Below are 22,844 nucleotides of genomic sequence, written 5' to 3' on the forward strand. Positions count from 1 at the left end.
AATATAAGAGAGTTCAGTTATCCCTTCCAAAAGCTTAGCATGATAAAAATCCTACTTCTCACAAAATTTAATGCAACTCAGAAAAAAATACAGATGCAAAAATCAATTTTAAAAGAACAAATAACTTTAAAACTTCATGTGAACAGAAAACAAATACAGCTTATGGTACACTAAAGATTTTGTTTACATATTTTAATTTTAGCAACTAGGAAGGCATAAAAACACTGTGTCTCAAAAGCATAGCTAAAAATGTATTTAAAGTGCAAATACATTTTCTTGGTGTGCGATATTCATTACACAAAATCTTATATATGAAAGCAAAGTGTTAAAATTTGAGTTATTACACAGTATTTAATCATCTAATATATAAGCCTTATGTAATTTAAACAAGTAAATTATCTTTCTGAGATGCCTTCTTGAATTGTGTGTATAGGGTTCCACCTAGTGGTAAAAAATAAATATAAAAATAAGAAAATCGCTTCTCAGCCTTTTGGCTATGACTAAGTATAAAAATAAGAAAATTAAGAGTGGAATGTTAAAATTGATTCATTGAAAATTAATGATTTTATAATTAAATCAAATGTCTTAGCTGAAGAATTAAGGCTACTTTGATTTTCTGGACAGATACTATATTCTGTGAATAAAATAAATGACTTAGTAATCATATTCCCCCAGTATTATTTTTTTAAGGAAAGGGTCTCTTTCTGATTAAAAACAAACCACATTCACAATGTACTGTGTGAAAAAGGACTTTATCACAGTAACATATTAGCATTTTTTTGTCAAAAAGCACACAATATCCTTATACTATTTTCAGTATCTTTTTCTCTCACTGTATCTTCATTGTAAAGAATAATTTCATCACAACTGTGAAGAAAATAAAATGTATTAATTTCCTGAGAAATGAGTGTTTAACTTTTTTACCTAAAATGATGCCTGTGCTTTGAGAAAAAATGATATCTCAAATATAATATCAAAGTACCTAAGCCGAATTTTCCCAAATTATCTATATTTACTGGAGTACTATAGTTCCTCTTCTAGACAAAATAAAAATAGCTTTTATCTATCCCACAGTGCTTTTTTCTCTAATAAGATAGATATACTGGTTGCATAACCACAAAAGAGCATGGTCAAGACCTACATCTGCACAGTGTGTAATGTGGGAAGATACTCACCTAGAGTGACTGTCATTAAAATGCTAGCCACTAGCAGACTTTCTTACAAATTTTATTAAATGACAATCAACTGATTTTAAGAAAAACCAAAGACTAGTAAGGAAATGGACTTGCAAATACTGGAAAACTAGAAGCACAAATACTCTTCAGGAATCCCTGGGCACTGACACTGCTTCCACATTTTGGTGTCAAATCTTTCTACAAACCTTTATCAGAAAACTTTTATCAGATAAAATTTCACTCTTTTATCTCTCACAAAATTCTATTAGTTACTTCTCATTTCTTTCAGATGCTTTTTAATGTCATCTTCTACTTTTTCAAAAATTAACCACATATTTTTGCTAGTTCCTTAAATGACACATTAGCCTTAATTTTGTATTTCTAGCAATAAAAATTGCTTTCACATTCTTTTAACCATTCTTTATTCTTTCAGTATAGGCATTTTTACTAATACTTCAAATGGCACATCAAGCTTAACTGCTAGCATATCAATCTTAATTTTATATTTCTAGTAATTAGTAATTAAAATTTGGTATTGCATATCAATGAGTATTTATGATACTTCAGCAATTTCATATTTACACTGAATTCTTTTCAGATTCTAGGTACCCATCTTACTGATTAATACTGAAATTTTATTTCCTAAGATACATTTTTCTGAATATTAAATGTATTCATAAGATAATTAACCACCCCATGATTACCAGCTTTTAACGAACTAAACATTCTTTAAAATGCAGCTATGAAGACAGTTTTAAAAGTAATCACAAAAAAACTAATTAGAAATTATCAAAAGCTATTAAAACCATCCTATCAACTATAAATTGCTTGCTGTCAACCTCAAAATAGTTTCAAAAAAATAGGATTTTGATATATCAGTAAATATGGTAAATTTACCAAATTGTCATATAACAAATCAGTCATCTGGCAATTGATCTTGAGCCAAGATTTGAAAACATTTCCTTAAACAGAAGCACGTGAATTACTAAAGTTCGCTCAGAGAAGGACATGGGTAAGCCCCAAGTATGTAAGGGCAGTTACACAGCAAAAAGTAAGTTTCTGAGATCCAGTGAGACCCTCCCTTGTCCAGATAAAGTTATCAGCAGTTCTCATGCCTCCTGTGTGGATCCTAGAAAGTAGGAGAAGCCACACTGAGATACACTATTTGTTCCCACCTCAGTGACCACTTGTTTCTAGTAAATTTTTGTATTCTTGGCTATGTAAATTGGGAATTTAATCTTTCAGTGGAGGACTCTCTTCAATATCAGTTTATGATGCACTTGAAACCCTGCAGTTAGAGTCAGAAGTAAGACATGAAACACAGCAACTCTCTTCAGTAGCCTCAAAACATATCAAGGGACCCAAGGGTCGTCGCAGTGGCTCACGCCTATCATCCCAGCCTTTGGGAGAGAGGATCAGAAGGATCGCTTGCCTGGGTAACACAGCAGAAACCCTCACTTATACAAGAGATTTTTTTTAAAAAAACTACCCCGGCATGGTGGCCAGCACCTGTAGTCCTAGCTACTCAGGAGGTTAAGGTGGGAGGATCCCTTGAACCTAGGAGTTCAAGGCTACAGTGAGCTATGATTGTACCACTGCACCCAAAATATCAGTGACAACCATGTGAGAAACAATGGGTTAAAGTGCTAAAATATTATTCAAAGAGAGCAAATAAATTATCATTTGGGAGAAGGGTCCTTTTTTTATGAAGTCACATGATTTACAATTCTTTTCTTTTAAACAACAAATAGCAAAGACATCATCTCCCTATCTTAAACGTACAAAAGGTTTGTTCAAGGTAGCCACTCAATCCTAGAAATAAATATTTCTACTATAGTTACTTAGCAGTATGAAACAGCAAGAAAAAAGTATATAAAAATATCATATCCAGTACTGCTAACATTTTCTCAACCATTTTATCAAATATAGCAAACATGAATAACCTCCTGTAAGTTTCCCTGATATTCTGTACTCCAAGAGCAAATAAGAAATAAAACAGCTCCAAGGAAATAGCCAGACACAGAAAAAGGAGCATTGTTTCCAACAATATTCATTAAGCATTGCATAAGTACGTATGCAATAGAAACTGAAAATAAAGTGCAGAGGACAGGCATGTACACAGGCAACTTTAATTCAGAGAATAATTGTTTCTTAAATCATTAATATTTATCTGCACTGAGCATAATTCCTCAGGGAGGCAGTTAAGTAAATTAAGTAGTTTTATAACATAGGTCCAAAATTCTTCGACACATCTTATATTAAGAGGAGGGGTCAATACCCCCTTTCTTGAACCTGGGCGGCTTTGTGACTACTTTGACCAATGGAATATGATAGAAGTAATACTGTGTGACCTCAGAGGCTAGAAAAGGCCACGCAATGTCCACCCGGACTTCTTTAGACACTTACTCTGGAGAAAACCAACTACCATGCAAGAAATCTGATTATTCTAAAAACAGTGTGCTGAGAGGAGGCCACATGTAGGCACTCCCACCAAATGACAGCCACAGCAACTGCCAGCAATGTGAGTAGTGAGCCATCTTTCTAGTTCAGTTGAGCCTTCACATGACTGCAGCCCCAGCAGGTAACTGACAGCAACCAGTATCTGACTACAACCTCAAGAGAGACCCCAAGTTACAACTGCCCAGCCAAGTCTTTCTTGAATTCCTGAAAAAAATGTTTCTGAGTACAATACAAATTACTTGGACATCTGCATAAAATATTTAAAATAGTATTAAATTAAAAATCTTGTCCAAAATAATTCCTTTTTTCTCTGTATTTTTTTCTTGTTGGCACTAATCCTTTTTGGTACTGTCTTAAACTTATTCTTCCACCCTCCGGATGTCCTTTTCCCCTCCATATGCCTCACTATTAATCTTAAGCTTCCTTCAAATTTTAGCTCAAGACAATTCCTTCAGGATAATTTCATGAATAGCCATAATGGATAACTTTCCCATCACCAGGAATTTTCCCAGCTCCTACATAAAGTCTATATTATACTATCTCTTTTATATGTATAATACACCAAATTTATTCTCCAATTACTTAGTGTACATTTTATCTTCTAAATTATTTGGGACTTGAAGGGGTCTTCTATTTCTATATTGAATTCACAAGTGCAGTGAGGATACAAAAAACTGCACATCTTAAAAGAACAAGCTCACTAGAGGGCACCCTTTACCCAAAAGTAACCTCTAGAAATCCAACTACAAGTTGGCCTCTGTATCTGCGGGTTCCGCATCCATGGATTCAACTAACCACAGATTGAAAATGTTTGGAAAATGAAAATGGATGGTTGCATCTGTACTGAACATGTACAGACTTTTTTTTTCTTGTCATTACTCCCTAAACCACTATTTATATAGCATTTACATTGTTATTAGGTATTATAAATAATCTAGAGATGATTTCAAGTATATGGGAGGACATGCATAGGTTATATGCAAATACTACACCATTTTATATAAGGGACTTGAGCATCTGTGGATTTTGGTATCCATGAGGGTTCCAGGAACCCAGGAAACTAAAGGATGACTGTATTTTCTTTTACTACTGCATCAAAAAATGGTGTGAATCTCAACCTAATTAACAACTACGTAGTATGAAATCAAAATAAAAAATAAGATTTCCCCTTTTTTTGAAGGTGCTTTATCCTATTACCTATTGCTTTAGTATAATGGTCAAAAATAGTGGAACAGAACCATAAACAATACAAAAATTCTCTGGCAATACCCAGGCTCCTATGGGTAAGTATGGATGATATAGCACAGGACAAACTTTTATATATTACATAGTGCCTGTCATATAGTAGGCACTCAGATATTGAAAGAACACACATAAAAATAATTTTACTAAAGAAGATCTTGGCCAGGCGCAATGACTCACACCTGTATTCCCAGCACTCTGGGAGGCCGAGGCAGGAGGTTCATTTGAGTTCAGGAGTTCCAGACCAGCTTGAACAAGGGTGAGACCCTGTCTCTCCCCAAAATAGAAAAAATTAGCCAGATGGTGGCATATGCCTGAAGTCCCAGTGAGCTATGATCACACCATTGTACTTTACCTGGGACCACAGAGCAGACTCTGTCTCAAAAAAAAAAAAAAAAAAAGAACATCTTAGGCCGGGCGCGGTGGCTCACGCCTGCAATCCTAGCACTCTGGGAGGCCGAGGCGGGTGGATCATTTGAGCTCAGGAGTTCGAGACCAGCGAGAGCAAGAGCAAGACCCCGTCTCTACCAAAAAGAAATTAGCTGGACAACTAAAAAAATATATATATATATACACATATATATGTGTGTGTATATATATATATATATATATATATACACACATATATATATATAAATTAGCCGGGCATGGTGGCGCATGCCTGTAGTCCCAGCTACTCGGGAGGCTGAGGCAGAAGGATCACCTGAGCCCAGGAGTTTGAGGTTGCTGTGAGCTAGGCTGATGCCACGGCACTCTAGCCCAGGCAATAGAGTGAGACTCTGCCTCAAAAAACAAAAACAAAAAAAGAACATCTTAAAATCAGTGTTGTGAATTTGTAATAAATATATAAAAGGTACAAATTTTATATTGAAAACTAATGGGAAATTAATAAATTAATACTGACTGATAAGTCTAAGATCTATAAGGAATTAAATATCAAATAGAACAAAAATGTACTTCATTTATCTTTTCCATCAGCATTAGAAAATCTACAAATAGATGATTTTTATTTATTCATGTTAGGTGTCACATATGAGGATAATACTAAAGTTACTGAATGAAAAATAACCTAAAATTTCTAACAGATCTATGAGCTTTTATTTATTTTATTTTATTTTTTTTAAGAGACCTGGTCTTGCTATCTCATTATGTTGCTTAGGCTGGCCTCAAACTCCTGGGCTCAAGCGATCCTCCCACAAAGTTGAGACTACAGGCATGTGCCACCACACCCAGCTAAGATCCATGAGTTTTTTAACCTATTTCTAAACTATATAATAACACTGGCATTTCTATGAGTTAATGCATATTAATTAACATTTAAAAAATAATTTTTAGAGGGCCTTGAAAAGACATCATCACTGTATAAAGTATACCTTGAAGTAAAAACAAGAACTTTACTAAATTGCAGAAAGTGCTAAAACTGAAAGCCAGATGCAGATGCATTTAATTCTAACTTTGGAATAAAGAATCCTCCACTCTCCCAACTATATACATATATATATTTTTTTAAGACCTTTATTGACAGGTGCCTGAAGTTCGTTGACATTTTTTGGGAAAAAAAATCGTAAACTTCTATCACAAATTAAAAATGAAGTTCTTAAAAATATCAACTTGTCTAGGTAAGAAACAGTTTTAAAACCTCTAAAGGCATATTGAGAAAAATAAGACCTTTTTAAAAAACACATTTGTCATTACCAAAAAGAGACATCCACAGGGGCCCTCCTCACCAAAGACAGCCTAGAAAGGATTGTAATGAAAAGGATAAGGAAAATCAAAGAGATGAGACCCAAGGTCAGCAGTCACTTCAACATAGATATTGTGGCAATTTCAATTACTGATGTATTAATAGGTGCTCAGAAAAACCCTAAACCATAAAATGGCAAAGAGACAAAAGCAATCAATCCACCAGCTAAGAATTCCCAAGGCTGAGCAGGACAGTGCTGAGTAAATGCCAGCTTACTGCCTCTACCATCATCCAGTTTAATCATCCAACAATAAATAAATAAATATGAAATTCCAGCAATAAGAAATGAAGAAAAGATTGTAGCTGAAGATCTTAAGTGTCTGCCTTTTGTCCATTAACTAGATAACTAGAACTATCTGCATTATCTATGCAGCATAGGGTTTTTATTTTTACCTAAAGACGTCTCCTTTGGGTAATGACAAAAATATATATTTTCAAAATAAATATATAATATATATATTTAATTTTTATAATGTGCTTTTCAAAAGACAAAGGATTTTACCATATAAGTATATTCAGAAGGAGAATGGAGGAAAAACAGAAACATGGTTACTGATAAAAAGACTGATCCCAACTTCCACTATTGATCCTGACCACATAGTCCAGTTCTGTTGGTCATTTCACACCTTTGCAGAAGAATCAGAGAGAAAATAGGAAGTTGAGAACAACAAGTCTGTGCCCACTCAAAAGCAGAATATAAATAACAAAACAAAAAATAAAAATAACCTTTTTCCATCTGTACTAGTGCTTTGCAATTCTCAAAGCAATTTTGCATATATCATTGCATTTGATATTAAGAACTCTGGAGAAGTATAAACAGCAATTAGTTTTATATCTACCCCACAGATGAAGAAAATGTGTCTCAGAGAAGTTAAAGGATTTGCTCAACACCATGTGGCTACTAAAAGGCCAGAGTCAGGTATACAATCCAAGTTTTGGACTCATAAGGATTATTGGAGGATATTACAGAAAAAAAGGTAAAAGGAGCTCACTGTAAAAATCATCATTCAGTTGCCAAAATTATTTACCTTAAATATGTCTATAATATGCTCATTGCTCATTTCCACAGTATCTTTTTTATTATTATGGCAACTCCTCCATTAAGGAATTCTTTCAAAATTAAGCTCCTGCATAATGAAGTGGGCAATACCAAAACATCAACAATACATACACTCTCTCACAAACTGCAAAGGGTAGTTACATGCCTTCACATTCAGGCATGACCAAAAAAGCACATTATGCACATTTCATCAGGCCTGCTCTACCAAACCAAAAAGAACCAGTCCTTCTAGTAAGAGAACCCTAAAAGCAAACTTGGTTTAAGTTTTTTGTTTTTGTTTTTTTACCATAGGTATGAACGAATGAGGATAGGAATGAAAGGAGAAGGTAGAGAATGATCGAATTGTTATGTGTTTTCCATCATTTAGAAATGAAAAAGGGCATGGACAGGTAAAAATGTCAGTGATTTTTCTTACACCAAGCAGCTCCCATCTCCTAAAGAAAATGAACTGGAGATTGGTCTCACTAAAGCCACTGGAGCATGTCTGGGAACTGCAGAAGAATAGGGAACCTACATCAATTTGTTGTGATTAATTTCAAGATCTGAGCTTCCTCTGACCTCCTACTTAACTTGGATATAAGGTTTTAAGTGATTTTTTTACATAAATATTTGTTCTAAAGTTTTTTAAAACTGAACATTTATTATTTTTATTATCAGAAAAAAGGGTATTTTTATTTTGGTGGAGAAAACAAGGTGAAAATTATATACAGTGCAATTAAAAGTTCATTCAACAAATATTTAACAGTAGTCAACATTTAATATGTTGTAGATCATAACTTCATTCAATAAATATTTAACAAATATTTACTGCCTGCCTGCTATACATAGAAAACAACTAGAATTAATGTCAACAGTGATTATCCTTTAGTAAGAATAAAAGTGATTTTTTTCTCCTCTGTATTCTTCTATATTTTTCAAAGTTTTCTATAATAAAGGTTTTTGTTTCTCATTAATTCAGCCCAAAAAGGATGTACTGAGAGTCTGCTATACTATGGCATTCTGCTATGTGACATAGTAGGAACTCATCAGATATGTATGACAATCATAGGCCTCAGGAAAAATTTCATCAGGCATATTTAAGACATACACACAAACTAAGACGTACATTTACATACAACTAAATGGCATTGTGTGGCATTTTAAAAGTCTATGCTGTAAGAATCCAGACATAGAAAAAATATATGTGTCTATGTATCCATATAGAATCCAATATTCTAAGATGCAAACATTTCATGGAGGAAACAGGACCTATGATGGGAATTCAACAGTAGGTAATATTTGAATAGGTGGAGAAATAAGGAGGAGGGTATTCAGTTATGGGTATAGACAGACAGGAAAGAACATGGCATTGTGTAAAAGTCAATCAAACTGATAAGGAGAATAATGTTGTTAGTGGGAATTCTATTGTAACTCTTATAACAATGATTCTTAATCTTTATTTGGGCTGTGGCCTGAGGGTGGCACAACCCTTCTCTGTGATTACGATAAAAGTATGGTTCTCCTCCCCAAAAAAGTACATGAACACAACTGCAATAAATACCTTTTCTCTGAGAACTGCTACCCATCCAGAAGCTTGAATGATCCTCATAGTCTCTTCCAATCACAGTACACTGCACCAGAGGTATACAACTGATCCAGGCTGCTTCAATCTGATACACTCAGGAATTTTAAATTGGAATTCTGAATTAGAATTCAGATAGTCAGCTATACATGTACCTGACTAATACATGAAAGCTGTAGATGGTCATCCTCTACCAAGCACAGAGAGAAGCAGAGAAAGCCAGACTTCAGAGAAGAATGAAGAAGACAGAGAAAGGCATCAAGGAAAGATAGAAAAGAAACATGGTTTTCTACTTCTTTGTTACAGTCTTTTGAAAAGTTTGGCTGCCCTAAGAGTTCTGTGAGATCCCCGGTAATTTTCCACTATTTATTTTTTCATTTTTACCAACTCAAGTTGGTTACCTACAACTAAAAGCAGAAAAACAAACAAAAAAAACCCTTCACTAAGACTCACATGGGCACATAGGTACACACACATACATTTCTTACAATTAAAAGAGGTATACACACTCCCTCATCTGATCAATATCTTACAGCACATCTCCAATGTACAGGTTACAGGAATACCACAATAATGATCATCTCAGCCCTCAATCTAATTTTGTTTGTGTAATGACATAAAAAATGCTGGGAAGCACCAAAACATAATACTCCAGAAATAAAGGTCAAGGCATGATTTCAGTTCATGGATTCCTGAGAAAAAGAACATGTTGAACAGGTCTCCTGGATGACGATGATAATGATTATATGCCATCTAGCTTTTGTACACTTTGAATTTTTTCAAAACATCCACAGGATTGTACTGCTAAGTAAAGAATTCAGAATAAGGTAAGTAGACTAAAATACTGCTGTTTGGTATTCAAACCAATTAGGTATCCTATAGTTGCAGAATAACTGGAAATTTCTAGCAATTCCTGGAGGAAAAAAAAATGTATAAATACAGAATCTAATTTCTTTCATCACAGAATACTGAAAAAATTTCTTGTTTGCAAAATATTCACCTTCTGTGTATGTTCCCATGAAATATTTCATCTAGTTTGCTACATGTGCTCTTAAAATGCTTTATAAAATAACGCCCAGATGCTTCCTTTAATTTAGTTGAAGATCTGTCAAACAAGTTTTAAATGACAGAGTTGACATATCCTAATTTTTTTTTAAAAGTTACAATCATATCTTAAAGGATCATATGATCTGTCAAAGCATCAAGAGTAAGAAAGGCAAAAATAAAGGATGATTTTCTCTTTTTTTTGAAACAAAGTTTTGCTGTGTCCCCTGGGCTACAGAGTGCCGTGGTGTCAGCCTAGCTCACAGCAACCTCAAACTCCTGGCTCAAGAAATCCTCCTGCCTCAACCTCTAGAGTAGTTGGGACTATGCCAGCACGCCCAGCTAATTTTTCCTATTTTTCATAGAGACAAAGTCTCACTCTTGCTCAGGGCTCAGGCTGGTCTCGAACGCCTGAGCTCAAGTTATCCTCCCATTTCAGCCTCCCAGAGTGCTAGGATTACAGGCATGAGCCACCACACCCAGCCAGTTTTCCTATATTTCTGACACTGAATTTTACTTGCCTTCTTTTTCTCTATGTGCAATTTCTGTGACTTGTTCTCATGAATAGTATCCTGTTTCCCTGAATAGAAAAGAGCCTAGTGCAGTGTGTTAGTCAACATTACTTTCTATAACTAGGGTTAACATTCTGTATTCTGTATTACATTAATATGCACTGTAATTTTGGATAACAAAATAGTACACTTATGATCATTAATGAACATCCTCTATAATAAAGCCTGAATTGATAATCAGCCAACACAGATTTGCAATAGACTTCCTCCTTCCTGTTTTTACGTTCCTGACCAAAGAGATGTCTCTTCCTGTTGACTTCTGGGCCACTTGGTAAAATGCAAAAGATGAAAAATGGAAATACCCACTACATTTAATTTTATTTGTTCTCTAGGATAAATTGAATTGCTAAAATAAATTTTAATTCAAAAAGCTAAATAATTAAGTATATTAATGAATGTAGATATAGACTGCTTCCCTAACTTTAGAAATTTAAACAAAAATATCAGACTGTGTAGAGCAGATCTGATGTGCATTTTGCCCAATAGCTTAAGAGATGAACTATATGCCCAACGAAAGTCCTTTACAGAAATATTAATCTACAATTAAGGAGGAATTCACTGAAGGACCAAATTCTCAGCAAAACAACAAATAGAACACTATCACCACATAAAACAAAACAGAAAATTAACTGAGCTTTACGCTTATGATTTGTGCACTCTATAATGCAAAAAATTACAAATAAAGTAGTCCACAAATATCTTTGGTTTTCAAAATAAAGATGTCACATTAATATTTACACACCCAAAAATTCAGGAACAAACTTTCATAAAACAGAAACTACAGGAGATGTTAAGAAGAAACTCAAACAAATGAATAAAAGGGGACTTTAACACACCTCTCTCAATCCAAGAAAGATCAGTTGAAAGATAACACGAGGCTTTAGAAGATATAACAGATTAATTAATAAGGTATGTGTGTCTGTGTGTATAAAACTGTGAACCTTAATAAAAGAATATACTTTCTTTTCAAGAGCACATAGAACACTCATGAAAACCATATATAAAGTCACAAATAAAATCTTATGAATTTGCAATAGAAATAATACAGATTGATCTAACTGTAATATAATAAAATTAGAAATTAATAGCAAAATTAACAAACAAAAAAAGACTTTCCACACCTGAAAATTTTTTAAAAACACACACTATAAAAAACCATTGGATCAAAGGGAAAATACAAACACAAAACAGCAGAATTTATTTAAAATAGCAATAAGGAAAACATATTAGAATATATGGAATACAGCTACAGCAATCATCAAGAAAAGCTTATAGCATTAAATACTTACATCAATAAAATAAATGAATTAAATACAAAAGCTAGGGAAAGAATGAAAGAAATGGAAGGAATCATTAAAGATAAAAGCAGAAAGGAATAAGTCAGAAAACAGAAAATTAGCCAAACAAATAAATCCAAAAATAGATTTTAAAAAAAAATTCAACAACACAGACAAACCTGTCTGGCACAGTGGCTCACACCTGTAATTCTAGCATTTGGGAGGCCAAGGCTAGGAAGATTGCTTGAGCCCAGGAGTTCTAGACCAGCCTGAGCAACACAGCAGGACCCTGTCTCTACAAAAATAAGACAAAAAAAAAAAAAACTAGCCAGGCGTGGTGACACACACATGTAGTCCCAGATACTCAGGAGGCTGAGGCAGGGGGATCACTTGAGCCCAGGAGTTTGAGGTTGCAGTGAGCTATGATGACACTACTGCATTCTAGCCCAGGAAACTGAGAGAAACCCTGTCTCACAAAAAAAAAAAAAACCCACTAGTTACCCTAAGCCAGGGGGGAAAAAATGGGTGAAATTACAAATACCCAAAATTAAAACCAACAAGTGGGATATAATCAACAAAATAAATTATAAAATCTTATTTTTAATAAGAGTGCACAACTCTACTCAAATAAATTTGAAGAAATGATAATTTTTCAAAAGAAATACAACTTACTGACCCTCTAGGGACAGCAAGTCTAAAACAAACCAATTATCACAGAAGAAACAGAGAAGAGTTAAAAGACTGCTCCACAAAAAGCACCAGACCCAGCTGATTTTCACAGGGGTAACTCTGAGAAACCTTTAAAGATCATATACTATTAAAGCTAATTATATTATGCCAAAGCACAGAAAAAGGAAAACTTCCAATTTTGTTTAATTGAGTGTAACACTGACTCAAAGATCTAAAAAAGACTGCACCAAAGAAGAAAACTACAGAATAATCTCGATGTGATACCGATGCAAAAAATCTTTAAAAACACACTAGCCAGCCGGGCGCGGTGGCTCATGCCTATAATCCTAGCACTCGGGGAGGCCGAGGCGGGTGGATCATTTGAGCTCAGGAAATCCAGACCAGCCTGAGCAAGAGTGAGACCCCATCTCTACTAACAATAGAAAGAAATTATATGGACAACTAAAAATATACATAGAAAAAATTAGCCAGGCATGGTGGCACATGCCTGTAGTCCCAGCTACTTGGGAGGCTGAAGCAGGAGGATTGCTTGAGCCCAGGAGTTTGAGGTTGCTGTGAGCTAAGCTGACGCCACAGCACTCTAGCCCGGGCAACAAAGTGAGACTCTTGTCTCCAAAAAAAAAAAAAGATTATACTAGGAAAAATAGTGACAAAAAAATACAACTGTGTATATGCTTTTGTTTTCCAAGGAAAATGAGTACAATACGGGTTTGAATTATGCAAGTCCATTTATGTGCAATTTTCTTCCACTACTGCCACCCCTGAGACTGCAAAACTAACCCGTCTCCTTTCTCAGCCTACTCAGTTCCAGGACGACAAAGATGAAGACCTTTATGATGATTCACTTCCACTTAATATATAGTAAATACATTTTCCCTTCTTTATGATTTTCTTAATAACATTTTCTTTCCTCTAATTTATTGTAACACTATAGTATATAACACACATAACATACAAAATATATTTTAATTGACTGTTTATATTAATCAGTAAGGCTTTTGGTCAAAAGTAGGCTATTAGTAGTTAAGTTTTGGGAGAATCAAAAGTTATACTTGGATTTTCAACTGTGTGAGGAGTTAGTGCCCTTACCCATCCCCCCACTGTTCAAGGGTCAACTGTAGTTTTATCATAAAGCATTAGTTCTCAAAGTTTTTGTTCTCTGTTAACACTCTTAAAACTCATTGAGAACTCAGCTGGGTGTAGTGGTTCATTCCTGTAATCCTAGCATTTTGGGAGGCTAAGGTAGGAGGATTGCTTAAGGCCAGGAATTCAAGACTAGCCTTGGCAACATAGTGGGATCCTGTCACTACAAAAATTTAAAGATTAGCCAGGTGCAGTGGCATGAGCTTGAGGTCCCAGCTACTCAGGAGGCTAAGGCAGGAAGATCCTTTGAGCCCAGGAATTCCAGGTTACAGTAAGCTACAATTGGGCCACTGCATTCCAGCCTGGGTGACAGACCGAGACCCTGTCTTTAAAAAAAAAAAAAACAAAACACTGAGAACTCCAAAAAGCTTTTGTTTATGATATTTCATATTTTAAAACTAAGCTTTTAAAATATTTATTGATTCATTCAAAAATAGCAATAATGAATGCACTGCTTGTTAACATAAATAACTTCTATATTAGGGTTCTCTAGAAAAACAGAACCAATAGGATATATATTATATATAGATATATAAAAGATTTATTATAGGAATTGGTTCACAACATTATAAAAGCCAAGAAATCCCATGATATGCCATTTGCAAGCCAGAGAACCAGGAAAGCCAGTGGCGTAATTCAGTCCACTCATGGTGTCAAAAGGCCTGAGAACGAGAGGGCCAGAGTCTAAGGGCCCAAGAACCAGGAGCCCTGATATCCAAGGGTAGGAGAAAATGGATGTCCGAGCTCAGGAGAGAAATAATTCACCCTTCCCTTGCCTTTTTGTTCTATTTGGGCCCTCAATGGATTGGATGCCCACCTACCTTGGTGATGGAGGATCTTCTTTACTCAGTCTACTGATTAAAGTGCTAATCTCTTCCAGAAACACCTTCACAGGAATACCCAGAAATGTTTTACTAGCTACCCGGGAAGCCCTTAGCCCAGGCAAGTTGAAAATAAAATTTCACCATCACAACCTCTTAGTATTATTTGTAAAATAGTTTTGACCTCACATGCCCCCAAGAAAAAGCCAGTGCTCTACAGTAAAGCGTTTGTTTCAGAATATTGAAAGAACACAATGAAGGACAAAACTGGGAAAATAAGCTATGTTAGCTTGGTTTATAATACCTGAGTCTACAAGTTATAAAATACGTTCAAAATTTAGCAGCATTTGCTTAATCTTGTTGGGCTTGCTTCCTTGGTTTACTGGTTAATGCCTATGCCAACAATATGGAAGATTTTTCTTTATTTTCTGTGTAATATGCCTATCTAACAGTGAGTCTATTTTGCCAGATTAATTTTCTGTGTTTCATGTTGACTTTATTATATTTTTGATTATTTAAACAAACAAAAAAAAGGTTTCCTCTCACTTATGAAAGAGCTGTGGTTTGTTACAATCCAGTTATCTTTTTTTTTTTTTTTTTTTGTGGTACTGGTCAAGTGAAGCAATGGGAGTGGAGAAGGAACACAGTAATTTGAATGTTTATTTTTTAAATGCTCAGTTTCACTTTAAATAGGTAACCAAGTATTGCTTCTCAGGCAACATCTGACAACTCTTTTGACTTTTTCTTCCAAAATTTGGATCCTAAATATAGAAAAAAATAAAACTTTCATGTTATCTTTTACACCTAAAATTATCTTTAAGATTTCCCATAGGAACCCTGGAAAAGCATAGTTACTTATTTTTCCTGCTTATGAGAAGAGAAATGCTAGAAATAATTAGGTTTGTTTGATGTGTTACTATAATAAAAGTTACATGGGAAGAGTTGTCAAATTAAGAGATGCTCAGCCTTCCTATGTTAAATTTGTATAGGTTAAAAATGTTACTGATACAAACATTTCTAAAATTGTACTCTTTATGAGAAGTCCCTGGAGATTTGTCAATGCCCTTGCTAGCCATAATTGTGTTTTCACTGATCAAAACTTTCAAGAAGTAGTTAGTTATGTACCAAGCCTGACAGGAAATTTTACTCTCTTCCATTCTGATATTACTGGTTACAGCAATAAATTAACCATAGCTATTAAGTCTGTCATCTTCAGATAGTTTTGTTTTACTGTGATGCTTGCCTGAAATCTCTGCCATAAGCTCAGTTGAGTTTGTATCTTGTGACAGCTTCAGAGCCTTGTGCACTTCAAACTACTGACAGTTCACAAAATAGACTCTTAAACACAGAATTACTATATGACCCAACAATTCCACTGTTAGGTATATCCTCCCAAAATTGAAAACAGGTAGTCCAACAAAAACTTATACATGAATGTTCATAGTAGCATATTCTCAACAGCCAAAAGATAGAAACAATTCAAATATTCATCAGCTAATGAATGGATAAACAAAATGTGAAATATCCACATAATTATATTCAGCTATAAAAAGGAAAGAAGTACTGTCTTAATCCATTCAGGCTGCTATAACAAAATGCCATAGACTGGGCACCTTATAAACAACAGAAATTTATCTCTCACATTTCTGGAAGCTGGACAGTGCAAGATCAAGGCAGATTCAGTGACGGCTGCTTTCTGGTTCATAAACGGTGCTTTCCAGCTGTGTTCTCACATAGTGAAAGGGGTAAGCTAGTTCTCTGGGGTCTTTTTTATAAAACCACTAGTCCCATTCACAAGGGCTCTGCCCTCATGACCTAATCACCACCCAAAGACCCCACCTCCTAATACTAACACATTGGTGATTTAGGTTTCAATATATGATTATGGTGGGGAGAGGGGGGACACAAATCTTCAGACTGTAACAAGTACTGATACATGCTACAATATAGATGAATCCCTAGAAACATCATGCTAAAGTGAAAGAAGCCAGATACAAAAAGTCACATATTATATTCTTCCATTTATATGAAATATCAAAAATAGGTAAAATCATAGATACAAAAAGTAGATTACTGGTTGCCAGGGGCTAGGAGAAGAGAGTGAATGGACAGTGACAGCTTAGTGTGTATAGGGTTTCTTTTTGTAATGTTGAAAATGTTTTAAAACTAGATAGAGGTGATGGCTGTACAACACTGTGAATGTACTAAATATCACTGAACTGCATGCTTTAAAATGGCTTATTTTTTATACGGCTAATTTTATCTCTGTTTAAAAAAATAAAACAAGAATAAGCTTTGAGGAAGATCCACTTCTGGAACAGCAGTGAAAGGAAATTCACAAACCTGCTCCCTAATGAAACAACGAGAACTAGCAAAAATTATTTTTAAAAACACCATTTGAAGTCTCTGAAAATTATTATAAGAGCATACAGCAAATGAAGAAATATTTATTTTTTTGACCTGGAAAAGATGTTCACAATATATTGTTAAGTCAAAAAACCAGTTTACAAAACGGTATGTACAATATGAGCCCATTTTTATAAAAATATACATATTTAGCCAAGTAAAAGGACAAATGATATATATCAAAATATTAACATTAGTTATTTCAATTTAGTAGGATGATTGTTGAGTTTGCTTACCTAATCTCCCCTCTTTTTCCTATTTGAATTTTCTATAATGAAGATTATTTTTTAAATGAGGAATAGGACAGAGGGAGTTACTAACCTCACATTAGCCCAAATATGCTCCCAAAGGCTCCTTCTAGCAAAGTAAATGTTTCTGTTCAGCCTGTATCTGGGAAATTGCTTCTACCTTACAAATCTGAGTGTCCTTCAAAGATGACATTCACTCAAACTTCCTTTTAAGCAAACTATACAACAGCAATTTTTGTAAAGCTTTAAAAAATACTCAATTAACACCAAAAAACATAGACAAGAAAATACAAATTTTCACTTTAAAAAATAAACAACCCAAGTACATACTACTAAATTATACAAAGTACTTTATCTAAGTTTAGTTTATTTAGAAGATCAAGGCAGCACCCCAGGAGTCAGAGGCTTCTATTTCACCCTGTTCAAAGAACTCACTCTGTCCTGCATCTCATTCACTCACCCATGCCAAAGGTCTGACACAAAATAATGTCCGATGGTTTCTTGGTTTCTATCATATAATAGGAAACTTGACTTTTCAACTAAAAAAGTAAAATGAGGATAGTTACCATCAGACTATAAAATTAATCTTCTGAAAAAGGATACTATGGTACTTGAAGATACGCTTTGAAAAAAATCATATACCAAATGAAAGTGGCACCATTTCAAGAACACTGGGACTATGTTAAACTTAAATGAATTCCAATACTTATAATAATGTAACTCAAGAACAAATCTAGTCTTAAGAAAAGCTCCAATAACTAAAACTACATTAACAGACACAACAGACAGCGTAAACACTGTTAACGGGCACCAAGTTTAACAGGGTAGACAATATTTGCTTCTGCATTCACACTTATTCCACTACATTTTTTAAAAAATGGTGCTGCTTAAGCTATGAATGTTTTATCAAAAAAATTTAATAAATACAGAAAATACTATTAATAAAAATCTAGTTGGGTTATCATGTAAGATATATAACAAAGACAAACTCAAATTTATAATAAAGGCAACCTGTATTCAAAATGAACTCTACCCTTATACTTTATTAAAAGGGCAAACATCATGAATTAACCCAGCTGCTTACTTGAATTACAAAAGTAACATGATTCACTATGAAAATAAGAAACTGTCTACAAACCTCTGACAGTAATAAATTCCAATATACAATGCATACAGGAGTCATACAGAGCAACAAACTCTCATACAAAACAAAAATATTTTAATACCTTTAAAATCCAAATTTTTCTTTAAAATCATTCATGAAAAAGATTCTCAAGTCAGAATTAACACCTCAATTAGTCAAGCATCAGGAAGCAACATGACATCTATTAATGTACAAAGAGACATCTTTTCACCAGTTATTTCCTTCTGATGTCTCTGTTCCAGAATCAGACTCTCACTTCTCTACACTTTCCATTCCATCATTTCTTCAGATCATGAAAAGTGAATTTGTTGAACACCAGAAATCTGTTGATATGATGTTGTATAAACCATAACATTTTGTTGTTGACCATCTGTGCTTATTAAGCCAGCTGGTAACTGGTTAGTAAATGCCTCCTCTGTGAGCTCTTCACTTAGTCCATCTGTAGCTGTGACTGCTCCACCAATTCCCTTCTTTCCTTTCATAGCCTCTCTGAATTTCTGAAGTATAATTTTAGGGGTTCCATATAACTGTTGAAGCCTAAAGTAGGCATGGCAAAGAAACTATCCTCTCCACTGATTGTTTTCCATTTCTTTTGACAGAATCTTTCACTTGCTTCAGATAGTATAAAGCTTATGAACTCACACATTCTTGAACACATTCTTTGGCATCTTTTGCAATCTTTCCCATTTGAGATATGACATTTTTCATTGTCCTAGTCACATTTGCAATTGGAAGATATATATCTTGTTCTCTGAAACTTTCATTTGAACCATTTGTGTCTTCATGATCATTCATGCTGTCCTCAGTATCATCATGAGGCTGTATAACATGATGACTTCCTCCAGTATAGTCTGCAGAGATTCCTAGCTGAGAAGCATCTGTTGTAGAATCATCACCATCCAATGTCATGAAATACTGTCAGAACCGTGTTGTGAGTGGTGCTCAAGAACACCTGTCTAAAAAGGCATCCAATTTCAGCTTCCAATGCAGCCCTGGTTGGCTCCCATCTCCAATCAGCTGTTTGGTTGGACAGAAATGGCTGCAAAGGAACCAGTCCCAGGGTGGAGCTCCACTTCCAGGACTGGCCTCCCCACCCTCCTCTGTGAGCCACTTCCCCCTGGGCGACCAAGAAACATATATTCAAGAAAATCTGCTAAATACTTGGTAAGAACAGTAAGAGTTTGAAGCCCCTGAGCCATGACCCACACACCTTCCTTTCCCCAACTCCCAACCCAGTATGATAGAAGCTCCATCATGGTTGGGTGTAGCTAAGAAGGTAAGGTTCCCTCTCCCCTTCCCCCTAGGTTTCAGTCAAGGGTCAAACAAAGGACAAGAATTCAGCACTTCTTACCCCTACCCCAGCTTTGTGTTGCAGAGGCTAAAATCAAGGTGAGTATGGCTGACAGGATGAGGGCTCCTTTCTTCCAACCAGCCCCCTTCATCCACCAAGTCCCACAAGGATGTCATAGAACAGAGGCTCTACCACAGACACGACAACCATGAATACCGGGGACCAAATTCCCCTTACTTTGGCTCACTCATAGGACAGAGGCTCCACTGTGAAAAGCAAGTCAAAACCACAGATTACCACCCCACCCAGAACCATGCTCTTAAAGCAAGGGTGTCACTCCAAGAGAAGGAAGCTACTGTCTCAGCCCCTAGATCTGGAGCAGTGACTCACAGATGATACCCCAGAGAGAGGCAGAAGATAAGGACAAAGAGCTCCAAAGCTCTCCTCAAAGAAACTGATTTTATTTAGAACAGAGTGTGGGGAAGTTCAAACATAAGGGTGCTCTGGAAAACAATGAAGATTTTGGTAGTAAGCAACTGAGAGGAGACTGGTAGCTCCATTGAAAGCAACAAGATAAACCATAAGTCAGCAAGTTTACCCAAGAAAACCAGGGAAAGAAAAAGTAAAGAAGAGTCTTCCTGTGGTCAGAAAAAAACCTCAGAGACCAGCATCAAAAACCAGCACTCCACTTGAACAGATACTTGTACACCCATGTTCATAGCAGCATTATTCACAATAGCCAAAAGGTAGAAGCAACAGAAATGTCCTTTGATGAATGACATATAAACAAAATGTAGTATATACATATGATAGACTATCATCCATCCCTAAAAAGGAAGAAAAGCATGACCCATGCTTACAAAGTGGACAAACATTGAGGAAATCATGCTAAGTGAAATAAGTCAGTCACAGAAAGATAAATACATGATTCTACTTTTATGAAGTATCTAAAGTACTCATATTAATAGAGACAGAAAGTAGAATGGTGTTTGCCAAGGGCTGGTGAGAAGGCAGGAATGGAAAGGTAGTGTTTAGTGGGTAAAGATTTTCAGTTTGGGAAGACAAAAATGTTCTGGGGGTGGACAGTGGTGATGGTTGCAGAACAAAGTAAATGTACTTAATGCCACAGAACTTTACACTTAGAAACTACTAACATAGTAGATATTATGTATATTTTACAATTTTAGAAATAAAATATGTGAACTAAAAATAAAATCCTAAGCCCTCTGCTAACTGAATAGACTCCTCTCAACCAAGCAGACCCCAGAAACACCTTAAAACTGAGTTCCCAGCCATGACAGGATGGGAGAGATAAAGCACGGTTACATGCATATTATTTCCCTTCATAAATATTCATGACATCTCCTATAGCTTGTTGAATATGTATATTTGACCACTCCGCTCAGTATAAAATCCTATTCCCTTTTGTCTCTTCTTTGAAGCACGTGTGCCTGGTTTTTGACTGGGGCTCTGCTTCCCAACCTGTTGGAATAGCCACCACCCAGCAGGTTGCCACCCTTTATGATAAGTAAAACTTTTTTCCAAACTAGAAATCTTGTTAATTTTTTTTTTTTTTTAGTTAACAAAATACCAAGATTGGGAAGATTGGGGGATTTAATCCACCGGAAAAATCATTAAGCCAAGAATAAATGCAAAATAGATAAATGAAAAAGTTAGGTCACTTATTCCTTTGACACTTATTAAGCATAATGTGGTTGGATGTGTTCTCCCTGCTGGCGTACAGAGAACTCTGGCACACTCATCTCCCAGCTTCTAAGGACTCACAGCTGCGCAGGTGAGAGGCACTCCACACAGTGTTGCCTGGGGTTACACACACACACACACACACACACACACACACACACACACACACACACACACACACACACACACACTTGCTCGCTCTCTCTCAATCTCTCTCTCCCCACCCACCCCATGCCCCCAAAGACACACTCTTTTTCAAGCTGAGGGATTTCCATTCCTAGTTTCTGAGGGCTTTAAAATCAGGAATGAATGTTAGATTTTGTCCATGTTTTCTCTGCATCTATTGAGATGATCATACTGTTTTTCTTTTTTAATATGGTGAACAATGTGACATTGATTTTTCAAATGTTATGCCATAATGCTTTCTTGAAATAAATCCTACTTGATGATGTATCATTCTTTATACATACATATTAGAATATATAGACTTTTATATACCACATCCATATATATGAATTCCCTAAAATTTGCCTAGAGTGTTTAAATCTAGTTTATGAGAAACATTAGTCTACAGTTTCCTTTTCTAGTATTGTCTCTGTTTAATTTTGGTATCAGATTAATGTTGACTTCAAATGAGTTGGGAAATATTCCCTCCTCTTCAATTTTCCAGAAAAGTTTTTGTAGAATTGGCATTAATTCTTCCTTAAATGTTGTAAAACTCACCGGTAAAGCCATCTGGACCTAGAGTTTCCTTTTGGAGGAAACTTTTAACAGCAAATTCCATTTCTTTAATTGATAAGGAAGTATTCAGTTAACTATTTCTTCTTAAATGAGGTTTGATAGTTTGTATTTTTCAACAAATTCCTCCATTCTGCTAATTTGCCAGATGTACTGGCATGAAGTTGTTCATAGTATTTCTTTATCTTTTTTAATATCTGTAGAATTTGTAGTCATGTTACCTCTCTCATTCCTGTTATTAGTAATTTGTTTCTTCTCCATCTTTATCCCTAGAGGTTTATCAATTTTACTGACCCCCTCAAAGAACCAGTTTTTGGTTTCATTGATTCTTCTGTTTTTCTATTTTCTATTTCATAGAATGCCACTCTGGCCTTTATATATCTCCTTTATCCCACTCTTCTGAGTTTCACTTGCTCTTCTTTTTCTAGTTTAAGTTAGAAACTGAAGCCGTTCTTTTTAGTAGAGATGTTTAGTACTATAAATTTCTAAGTATTTCTTTAGCTGCATCCCACAAATGGTATGTT

General features: G+C 35.2%; 1 protein-coding gene and 1 pseudogene across 2 annotated transcripts in view; both read right to left on the bottom strand.

The window, feature by feature from the left end:
- The window catches only part of EXOC6 (exocyst complex component 6), a 151,111-nt gene that overhangs the window by 125,690 nt on the left and 2,577 nt on the right, over nucleotides 1–22,844 (bottom strand). The gene's annotated exons all lie outside the window — the stretch shown is intronic.
- On the bottom strand, nucleotides 18,878–20,323 carry LOC123649644 (annotated as a pseudogene).

Source organism: Lemur catta, chromosome 14 (genome assembly GCF_020740605.2).
Source record: "Lemur catta isolate mLemCat1 chromosome 14, mLemCat1.pri, whole genome shotgun sequence".
In the NCBI taxonomy this organism is placed as follows: Eukaryota; Metazoa; Chordata; class Mammalia; order Primates; family Lemuridae; genus Lemur; species Lemur catta.